Source organism: Populus nigra, chromosome 14 (genome assembly GCF_951802175.1).
Source record: "Populus nigra chromosome 14, ddPopNigr1.1, whole genome shotgun sequence".
Classification (NCBI taxonomy): domain Eukaryota; kingdom Viridiplantae; phylum Streptophyta; class Magnoliopsida; order Malpighiales; family Salicaceae; genus Populus; species Populus nigra.
Genome location: NC_084865.1, coordinates 2718261 through 2728975, shown reverse-complemented (window position 1 = coordinate 2728975; position 10715 = coordinate 2718261).

The window sequence follows — 10715 nt, the reverse complement described above, 5'->3', positions numbered from 1 at the left end:
AGGGTGTGTGTGGGGTTTGAAATAATTGGAGTGATGGGTTACTGTATGTTTCTTTTGGAGTTTTGTTTTTGGATTGACACTGAGAGGTGTTTTGTTTTGAGAAGAAATTAGTGGGTCTTCTGCTCCTTAACTTTGCAGTATCTCTTTTCTACTTTTAGGAAAAGTTGATATATACATATATGTATGGCGACCACAGAGGGCATCGAATCATGAATTTGACCACCTAGCTAGCTTTCGCAACACATATTTAGTGCAGCAAGCGAAGTAAATTTTCTCGATTAATTATCTCCCACCTTTTCTCTTCATCTCATGATCAACCTCTTAATTTCTTACTAGCATATACGTACTCATGGCAAAGGTAACTCACGTGTGGATTATTGCAGAGTTGTCATTCATATGAGATCAACTAATCCGTCTGTGCTGTTAGTTTTAGACGTATATCTTTGCTGTCCAGGCTAATTAAGTACTCAGGATACTTCAGTAGCAATCTTTGTTATTTAGTGATGTAGCTTTGTGTTGGCAGCAGTGGCACTTGCAGTCTAATGGCACCTTCATTCCATTCCTATGGAGACATTTTGAGCAAAATAAGATAGAATTATCATTCCTGGAATCAGGATTTGACAGTGGGAACAAGGCAAGGAATTGGTCAGTACTGGCTCCTTTTACTCGTGTAACTCAAAAACCGTAAAAGGGGACAATATATTGTTGTGCTCTTTTTGGTCAAGGATTGATAATGATTTCACTTGTTATTACAGCAAATTACATTTATAGAACATAGAATGGACTAATAATTACCAGAACTCAAATAATTTTTTCTCTTAATAATGATGCTTATCAATTAAAGTTTTGTTATTATGCTTCTTCATTGTTCAAAATAGCAAGGGCTCATGTTTTCGGAAAAAAAAATTAAAAATATTATCTCAATTAAAAAACTTACATATTGAAAGAGATTTAAAAGAGATTTTATATTATTTTCTAATATATCATTTTAAGTAAAAATTTATATAGATTCATCACTACGAGATGTTTAATTTTTATTTAATAAAGGGTGATGAGGTTTGAATTTGTGGTTCTTTGCAAATCAATAATATTATATTATATAAAAAAATCATTTTAACTAAAAAAATTTAATTATTGAATGAAACCCTGAAAATAATTTTATATTAATTTTTAATAAAAAGCTACATGTTTAGCAATATTACTATGAAAAGTTTCCACTTGCACTACTTGTTAGTTTGATATTTTTTGCACAAGATAACAAGGTGTCGTACCCCCTCGTGAGAGTATGACATCACGTCCACCTTTCCTGGGCGGGTTGAGAGGTCTTTGTTTGGATAAGGAGTCATCGTTTATTGTTATGGTTACTAAAAAACCTAACTGGTCTTTAGAGATTTTAGGGAAGAGATTGGTTACGTAAATGAAAGATATTAATTAGCACTCCTAGTATGCGTTACTTGAGGTAAATTACATTATTTTCTGTTTGTGGTTATTATGATTTTATGGTGTTTCTAAATTCTATCAGCCTACCATGACAAGTTTGCTATGATGAACAGATTTTGGTTTACTAGATTAAGAAATTGGTCTAAAAAATCTTGACTTAAAAAGATATTAGAAGAAAGTAAGCTTATTCGCAACTTATGTGCCGCAAAGGAGTTGAAGTTAGAAATACAAAGAGATTTGGTCCCAAATATCACAACATTATAGCAATTTGTCCACAAAATTATTTCAGGTTATGAATCGACCTTTCAAGGTGTTTGGTGTGTCTAGGATCCATTAAAATTGTCGCACGTAAAAAAATCCGAGCGGCGTCGGCTGGCGATTTTTCTGTTGTTATTGCGTTTGCTTGACTTGATTCGTTGGAGTCGCCACCTAGTAATTTATTGAAGGCTACTAGGAAACCGGATGTACTGGTCTTGTCAGAGATTCACGGGTAAAGGACTGGTTGTGGTTAGGGAAGGTATTAGCACCCCTAACGCACCCTACCTGAGGTAAGTTGCTTCGTGAATTTGATGTGTTTAAAGAAGTTTTAATAATTATTTTTTTCATCGGATATTAGAAATACAACTTACGTATAAGTTAATAATTCTTGACCGTGATCCAATCAAAATATTAAATTCTTCTTTAATCTTTGCAATTTCATCATAAAAAAATATATATAAAAAATAAAACAAATACAAACACACATTCACTCTTACTATATTTTTGTTTCTTTTCTTTTCCTTTCTTTTGTTACATCCAAATTCACAACATACAAATAAAAATTCAAACTAAACAAATATTACATTAATCAATCTAAAAATTACAAAATAACCCCTCAAAAATCCATAACAGTGCTGGGAAGCCCTTCTGGAACAGCATGAACAGTGGTGGCGTGTCTTCCCACGCGCCACCGGCACTGGCGGCGCATGGGTTCATGCGCCGCCGCATAAAAACTTGGAAGCCGGGCGGATCTGGCTCAGTTTCATCTCCTCTTCCCTTCCATGCCGGCGGTGAGGGTCTTCATCACCTGCAAAAGAGTAAAACACCCAAACCAGTTGATTTTAATCTTTGTTTAGATCGGTTTCGCTTCTGTTCTCCTTTCCCTTTTTTAGATCTATTCTCTTCTGTCTTCTTTCTTCTTCGTGGCGTCCGTTCTTTCCTCCTTCAACCGGTGGCAGGTCTGGCGGTTGGGCGGCGACGGCCCTGTGCAGGAGCTGGAGGAAGACAGCGGACAAATCTAGGTTTGTGAGCGCCGCTGTGTTCGGGCTGGTTGGAGGAAGCAGGCGGAGGCGGTAGCTTGCTTCTGTGGAGGCCGTCGCTGCTGAACGGTCTTCACCCCTGTTGGTGGTAGCGGCCTGTGATGGCAGTGGTGGAAAGATTTGTGGGTGTCAGTGTGGTGGTCGGCTGGTGGACTGCTCTGAGCGGCTGGAGGAGCAGAGAAGGAAGGAGCGGCGGACCGATCTGGGTCCGTGGGGGTGTTGCTCGGCTGCTACTGTAGTGGAAGGAAACGGCTGTGATGAAGAGTGAGCGGCAATGGCTGGAAAAGAGGAGAGGCTGTCCGGTTGAGGTAAGGTGAGGTGAGGGCTGAGGGCCGGCTGAGAGACTGATTAGTGAGGGAAGATCTGCCGCTGGCTTTGTGTTGATGAGAGGGAGAGGGGATAGTGTTTTTGGGGCTGTTGGAAGAGAATGAGAGGAAAGGGAGGGGGCTGCCTCGGTTTGGCTTTGCAAGAGAGGGGGCTGTCCCTTGTTGCTGGCTGCTGAGGGGAAGATAAAAAACCAAAGGGGGGTGGGGGGGTGGCCAGACGGCGGCTTGGAGAAGAGATAGATTTAGGGTTTTGTTTTTGTGTTGTCTCTCTCCTCAAATATCAAAATTGCCCCCCCTCTAGTGTTTGAGTTGTGGACCAGTATTTATAGGTAAAATGTTGCATGGATCTCAAAATTGATCTCTCAACTTTCTTTCTTTTTTGTAAATTTGATTTTTCTTAATTTTTTTGTATTTTTTGAAAACGAGCAATATCAACGTCGACTCAATGAAGAAAATCAATGATTTTAAAAATAACGCGTTAAAAGTTGAACGCGTTTGAAAGACCTTTGAAAATTTAAATTCTTTTGAGACGATGCTGAAAATGCTAAAAACAATGCAAATATATTAAAAACGTATTTTTTTGGATTTTCAATGTTTTTTTGCTATTTTTGGATTTTTCTGAAAATTTATCAATACATGGGTCAAAAATTAGGCAGTAACAAAAATCAAGTTCGAAAGACTGCTGGAACAATGGCGACGTATGTATTCACACGCTACCACCACTGCCGCTATTGTTTGAACGGAGTAGGCTGGTGGATCCGGTGCTCCTATATCTCTTATTCGCTCATAAACTAGCGGTGACACTCAATGCTACTCGAGGCAGGAGATTTGGACACCTCTAGTTTTGACTTTCTCTCTCCTCCTTTTTCATTCTTTTAGCTCCCTCTCTCTACTGGTTTTCACCACAGTGGAGGTTGTGTTTCCTTGTCTATTCTCTATTTGAGGAGGAGCTATAGCAATGTCGGTTGAGATGTGGAGGAATTGTTGTATGCGAGACTGGTGTAGAGAAAAGTCATGAGAAAAGCTAACCAATGATAAAGAAAGGCTACGAGAGCTGATGAAGGAGCTACTCAAGCCGACTAAGGATATGGTGGCTCATAGTGTGGAGCTACTAGGCGTGACGTTATTGGAGAGAGATGGTTGTCATGAGAGTAGATCTAGGTTGGAGAAGTAATGTTAAGGCATCAGTTAGAGGGGCTGATTTTGGTAAAACAAAATTAAGAGAGGAGCTATTTACAACAATGAAGAAGAAAAAGGTATCGATTGTCAATGATGATGGTTGATTAGTGGCTAGTGAGTCGAACCGAGAGGAAGAGGGGAACAATTGGTGGTGTTTGAAAGTCTTATTAACAATGGTTGAGGGGTAACACTGTTGTGGATGGTGTTTATTGAGGTTGTTAAGGGGTGACCAGTGTTGTAAAAATAGAGGCTAGTGTTTTTTTATTTGTATCTTTGTGTTGAGAGAAAATGGTTTTTTTTTCTAGTATTTTTTTTCAGATTCCCCTTTTTTGTGTGAGATTCCTTCATCATTTTCTGGTTGATGTGCGGCTATTTGAATTGTTTCTACTTTATCGTTACTAATGGAATACTGAACTGAAAGAACCAAATAACTAACGGAAGAAAAACATAACATTGTTTTAAAAATATTTTTGAAAAAATTTTAAAAAAAATTATTGTTTTTATTTCAAATTAATTTTTATTTTAATTACTTTCCCTCTCAATAGCTTGGTGACTAAGCAAATCAAATTCACTTTAGTCCCTCACACACACATATTTATTTATATAGTGGAGCTCTAAAATGAATAAACACAAGGTAAAAGACTTCTTTGTATTGATCACTAGAGAAAAGTTATATATATAAAGATTTTGTTGATTCCCTTTCTTTGAGTAATTAAGCCTGTCCAATCAAGTTTTAAAATCATCAAAGGATAATAATAAAAACTCTTTTATAGTTTGATCTAAATTTTACTGTCTTTATACTTTTATAAATTACACTTTTCATCCTATAGTTTATATGTTCAATAACAGTTTACATCCTCAACAATGTATTCTATTTGAATATTTTACTTGATCCAGGATAAAAAGTATAATTTATAAAAATACAAAGATAAAGTGAAATTCATATCAAATCATAATATAATTTTTGTAATTATCCCAAACATTAATTATTCTCTTTTGTGTTTTTTTCCCTTGTCAATTGATATAAACAGGATAGAAATTTTATGCCTCTATGGTCAGTGTATCACTTTGAGCTACATACGTTATACATATTAATCATATATAGTATATATGTACACCAACTTTGTAAGTCTGCTTCCTAGGAAAAGACACAGTCAGCCGCAGGCATTCTTGTGTCCCATTGTTATTAGCTCCTGGAGCTGAGTGGAGGCTTCAGAAGTGGGCAGAGAAATGTATTAATATAATCACTGTCTATGTAGAATGGCCAAGTTTTATAATATGAGCCTTTTTAAAAAAATTAAAGGATAAAAAACCCATGAAAGAATTATAACATAAAAGATATATAGGTGATGATTAAAATAACTAAAGGATGATTAAACACTACAACCAGTGATCTTTCAACCCAGGTTAGTATAAAGTAATCCCTTTTGCCTTTATTTCATTTCATATAAACCCAAAGCAACCAGCCATCCTCATAGGCATAGCCTTTTCACAAAGTGAATCCCACCTAGTTTATTCAAATTCAGGACCGAAGAGATTTTTTTTTGGAGATTACATCTTCTCATGGCTATGAAGTTCATAATCCAAGAGATTTTATTAGGTCTAATGGTGAACTCTTAATCAAATATAGTATAACACTACTATTATTAATTAGATGTGTAGAGTCGAGTTTGAAAATGCTTTTCAAAATATATTTATTTATAGATTAAAAAATATATTTTTAGATAGTTTATATAATAAAAAAAAAGTTTTAAAACATCAATTGAATACAATTTTTTAATTTCAATATACTTTAGAAAAGAAAATTAGAAAGTCAAGTTTGGTGGGTGAGTGCTCAAGGCTTTGCCACTACAAGAAGCTCTCTTTATCTAACTTGCCATTAGAAGGTCCACATTTTTAAAACTTGAGTGAAGTCTCAGACCATGTTTGGACACAAGTGCATGAGTGGTGGACCCAGTTGGTTTCATTTTATGCTCAACAAATTGGAGACTCATAGGCTGATAGTGGAGCACTTATATACCTAATGTGGATTGATTTATGCAGGAAGATACCACCAAAACCAACCATTGATCCAGCTGAGTTAATGACCTGACCTCTTGACCTAAAAATCGTGTTAGCAATTTCCCCAGTTTGGTCCACGCGTACTGGTGCAGGCAGGGCATGCATGGTTCGGAGAAAGCTTGCTCTACCACAGCTACAACCATTCTTCTACAGCATACGCATAATAATTGCAGTCTCTATTGACTAGTACTGCTTTTAGATCCCACTGTCATGCAATATCTCAGGTCAAGGTCCGTGTGTGAAGAGAAGGTGATCAGAACAAGGACTCGAAACAGCAACTAGGCAGCACAAACAGCTTGTGAGAGACAGAAAGAAACCATGCGAAGCTAGCCTTAAGTCACATTGTGTTTTAAGCTACGAGTGATGGACATTAGAGGAACTAAGCATGAATCATGAGCTGGATTTATATTAAAATGAAGTAGTCATGTATAATTCCAAACATTGTCTCTCGATCATAGCCATCTCTAAGTACCCACAATTAATTCAAAACTAGAACCAAGAACTTCCAATCCCTGTTAGTGCTGTAGATTATCAAAGAGCTGTCCAGGTTTTTATGTTTTCTTCTCTCATATACATAATCAAAAATCGGTTAAAGTAGTGTGCATGCAACAGGTCAATTTAATACACATTCTTTTTGGTGAATGGATTATCTCATAGAAAGTTACACTTCTTTTATTGCTGTATCACAAGGCATTAAATTAAATTAAGATAAAACTAACCAGCGTTGAAATCACCTTTTTTCTCACACTGAGTGGAAGTTTAGTTTAAAAGAAAACGATTGTTTATAATAGGTATATTAACTCTATATCGTGGCGGCTGAGCTCATTCTTTTGGCAGAGTTCTACTGCACCAAAATCATCCAAGATTTGAATCCAAGTAATTATCGAGGTTTATAATCAAGGGGATATATAAATCTCTTATCAAATCACATATTTACGCTTAATTTATATAGTATGCTTTTAATTAGGTATACTAATAACAACTATTGGCTTCTAGCAAAATATTTGAAGTTTCAACTCAAGATTTGGTGATCCTCCATTGCTTTCAAGCTTTATCAAGATTAACATGTATCACATGTGAATGTTACATCACTAAATGGTATATATGATTTTCTCTTACAAGTTGTAGAATGGTATTCAACATTTCATAGTGTGCTCACCCACCCCTAGGTGCTAGGTGTCTAGATATCGATTCATGCCATTGCCATCTTCATTAGGAAAAAGATTTTTTTTTCAAAAAAAAAAAACTTTGTTGGGTAGAAATCTCTAGACATGATTCAGTGATCCTACTTTAATTTACATGCTGCGTACAAGAGTTTGATGTAACCTTGGCATGTCATGCCTGTTTATTTTTGTGTTTTAAAGAGTTTTGAAAAAAATTAAATTTGTTTATGTTTTTTATTTAAAGTAATATTTTTTAGTATTTTCAGATCATTTTGATGTATCTATATTAAAAATAATTTTTAAAAAATAAAAAAAAAATTATTTTGATATATTTCCAAACAAAAAATACTTTGAAAAATAACCGCTACCACACTTCCAAACACCTCCTATATATCACTAGTGTTATTACGAGGAGTACGGTGGAAAGCCTCAAGGAATGCTCAAAGGGTATCACAAACTCATCTTTAATTTATACAGAAGATTAATCAATGAACTATATATGTCACAAACTTAATTTTTATGTGGAAATCTTAAGCATGTGTCTCCACTTTGCTTCTTGTCACTTGAAAGAGCTTTCATGGACAATGAAAGGCGTGATTAAACAGAAGAGAAGAACAAATAGTGGAGGGCATGCCAATGAGATTAAGATACGGATGATATTCAATTGCGTTAAAGAATATAAACACGACAAGGCCAACCAGACATGATTGCATAGAAAATTAACAAAACGCCTAGGGTGGGTTTGTCACCAACACAAACACAATAAAAAATCGGAGTTGGGGAGCAGAGAAGGATATGCAACTTCTCAATAATTGAGCCATTATTACCACCTAAAAGTTGCTATGATTTTCAATTCCATCACTAAAGGCTTATTAATTAGTTTCTGTCTCTTTCTAAGCACACCATAATATGAACACCGGAGGATGGTTTTGGTTAGGGTTAGTAACACATTCAAATGCATGGACATTAAGGAAGGAAAGCATTGAGTCACGCATGGATAGATCAACCACCTCTATATGAAAATTGATGATAGTATATGTGATTAGTTTTGTTGCCTAATTTGGCCCCCAATGATAATTATCATGTAAATCATGAAGATGAAGAAAATGTTTGATTCGTGAGAAAGTTGGCTTACCTTTGTCAACCAAAAAGAAGGTTTATTTCATATTCTTCTGATCTATGATGGTGAATTCTAAGATTTGATAGAAGCAAAAGCAAATTATAAGACAAGTTTCTTGCTTAAATTCCTTTTTTCTTTTTCTTTTTCTTTTTCTTTTTCTTTTTTCCTTCAAGAAGAAGAACACCCACTATATGGTATAAATAAAAGTGATCCTTCCTAAAAATGGCATTATTTTTTTCTCTCTCATTATATTAAGGATATAAGATGACAGGTTTCAGTGGAGATGAATACCTTTCATTTTCGAAGCCCAAAGGGATTAATTAATTATGAACCAAGAAAAAGGTGGGGAAAAGAAGAAGAAAACCCTTCACCTTTTGCTCTATCATGGTTTCTAGAACACGATATAAAGTGCATAATAATAATGTAATGGCTTAGTGTGCATATTTCAAGTGTCCTCGCAGAAAAATACCTGCATTATTACTACTAAAGGTAGCTCAAATACTTGTGATAACTCGTTAATAGCAAAGAATATATATATATATATATATATATATATATATATATATATATATATATATATATATATATATATATATATATGTTTTTGCAATAGATCGAAAAAGAATTTCCAGATCAATCACAAGAAATACCAAGTTATTGATAAGAGTCATGGTAAACACAGAGAAATCGAGCAAATAAATTATAGTTCAATTGCCATTAATATCTTCCTTTCTATTAAAAGATTTTGAAGTCGAACTTCTTCAATTCTTTGTAATTGAAAAACAGAGAGAGAGAGAGAGAAGAGCCGAGATAGCTGACATATATATAGGCTTCTACAATCCTTTAAACCTAACATGCATGGTTAGCTAGCTGATAAATTAAAACCCCAATGATTCATTTTTCTTGACAGTGAAATAGACCAAAATATTGACAAAACGAAGCTATTATTGTCTTGTTGAATAATTGATTAGAGGGAACATGATAAGTTTAGAGATAAACCATATCATGATCTATAAAGTTCATAATCTTCAAAAAAGAGTGTTACTTTTTCTTCCTTGATGAAGGTTTTCTAGAAGATAAAATTTTTAGGTGCACAATAATTGGAACTCCATTGAAGATAGCCAAATTTAAAATCTGGTTTGGATCCATCAGAATATGTATATGTGACTTTCGATCTGTCATGTGAATGCTTCATTGTTAGTGCAACCGAGAAGGTGAGCTACTATTTATAAGTTTCTGCTTGAAAAGGAGTTTTTTTAAAAAAATAATACAGTTCAAAATTTATTTTAAAAAATAACATAATTTAACAAGCTGCATGTAATTTTTATGACCAGTAAGTAACATATAACTTAAGTCTAAAAAATTTGAGCTGGGTTATTAACCTAACCTTTCAACTTGTTGTCTGTTAAAGAAATCAATACAATTTAATAAATTAAGTTGTTGTGTAAGATTTCAAGATATAATTTATATTATTTTTTATTATATCATTATATAAAATGTCAAATTCTTGTTTTGAAAGTTCTTGGCACATCTTATATAACATATTTTTTAAGATAATATTTTCGAACCTAGTATTGAAATTATTGACAAAGTGTTACTAATAATAACAAAAAATATATAGGTCAATTTGACAATGACTTAACAAAAAGGTATCGATAGGTCGTGACCCTTTTAATTTTAAGATCTTAAATGAATAAAACTTTTATCGATACCCCGTATAAATACCACTAGTTCATAAATACACTATCATTGCATATAAGTTTTGGTTGAACACTGCACCTTATACTGTAATGAACTATTGATATACCGCCAATTAATTGTAGTAATACATTCATACTTGACTTTGAGTTCTTACTTGACCTCAAATTTATCACTAGATAAGCCTAAATTCCTATAACTCAAAGGATAATCATTGCATGTTATTTGAGTATACCCACTCACATCCTTAAATTCAGGAACAAGAGATCCAATTAATTGGCTTAGCCTAATAACTTAATTAACTCATCTTCCTTAACTCTATTAACATGATCATCATTTGGTTTAGATTGTCCATATCAATATAAAACACGTTATACATAATCGAGCTTCCATATCAATAATTTATAATGCTGATATTAGTTTCTTGCAA